This window comes from Grammomys surdaster, unplaced genomic scaffold (assembly GCF_004785775.1).
Source record: "Grammomys surdaster isolate TR1022 unplaced genomic scaffold, NIH_TR_1.0 468, whole genome shotgun sequence".
NCBI classification, from domain to species: domain Eukaryota; kingdom Metazoa; phylum Chordata; class Mammalia; order Rodentia; family Muridae; genus Grammomys; species Grammomys surdaster.
Window position 1 is genome coordinate 1 of NW_021604887.1, and position 1500 is coordinate 1500.

Genomic DNA, 1500 nt, shown 5'->3' on the forward strand with positions numbered 1-1500 from the left:
GAAGTAATTCCTCAATTGAGGTTGCCTCTTCCCAGGTATGTCAAGTTAACAATTGAAGCTAATGAGATTGCTACCAAGGTTGGAAAGGTGGGCACCTTCCTGTATTGCTGAAGATAGTGCAGAATGGCATAGATGCTTTTGAGAGGTATTTGACATCATCTAAAAAATCCTGTGTTTCCATTTCCCCATTGGCCTGGTAAGTCCTCAGGAAGAGCTCTCCTGAGGCTCACCATACTGACAAATTACACAGACACAGCTTATCCTTGGCATCACTGTCTGTACTTGCTAAGTATAAGAAACCATCTGAATGTCTAAATATATGAGATTGCCTGGATAAACTATTATAAATATTTAAAATGGAGAAGTAATGCTGTACTTGTCAAATTCTTGTTTGTATGACTAGAAATACTTACTCAGCATGATGTTTTCTGATGATACTGGTCAGCTTCAATGAGGTGCAATGCCCAGTTACCTGTACTCCCCATTAAGGTAGCAGTGAAGACCCCATCCTATTCTGTGGTGCCAGGTCTCCCTGTTTAATGTGTAAGCTGTGTTAAGTGCACTTTGAAATTGCTTTATTCCAACTGATCATGGGTCTATTAGGAGATAATCTGTTTTATGAAGTCGTATGTTAGCAGAAAGGAATAAAGGAACGTAATAAAGTAATAAAGAGATCATGGGGTTGCTTCTCTGTAATGATAAAGGAGAGGCATGGATTGAAATGGGAAGGGGGTGTCTGCACTTCTCTGCATCATTTCATTGGACAGAAGTGCATCAATATTTGACCCATCCAAATAATAAAATTAAAAATAGAACAAGGAATGAAAATGGAAACAGACGAATCCACTTGCATTTCAGATAAATGCCACAATCACAGTGAAAGGAAGGAAGAAGGAACTAACCAAGAACTTAGGCAGACAATACTGAGGACACATTCTCACTTTGATGTAGAGTAGAGGTGAAAGAGAAATAGGAAAACTGGAAACAAATCTAGAATCCTTTGTAATAAGGTTTATTTTTGTTTGGTTGTGGTTATACGAGCAAAGCAAAATTTTAAACTACTTTGTATATATAATAGAACTGAGTGAATATATAAATACATTACTGTTGAGCGTTCATGTTCTGACTCTGGGAGGAGGTACTGATAATTGTGAAATAAGGAAAGGAACAAAAAAAATACCCCTGTATAGATACAGGATTGGGTTCAACCTAGAGCCAGTATAAACCCATTACTGCCTTAGTAATATATGTGTGTATGTGTATGTATATGTGTATGCGTACATGCATAGTTGAAGATGCTTAGTTGTTCTTCACAAATAACATACCTTGAGGTCCATTTTGAGGTTCACCTGTATTTTATGCTGCTGTTGTTAATCTTAGTCAAATTTTGTGTTTGTGTATGTATATGTATGTTTATATTTGTGTCTGCATATGTATGTGTGTGTTGCTGTATATATGAAGAAAGAACAACCCATGTGAACCTGTCCTCTCCTACTCCAT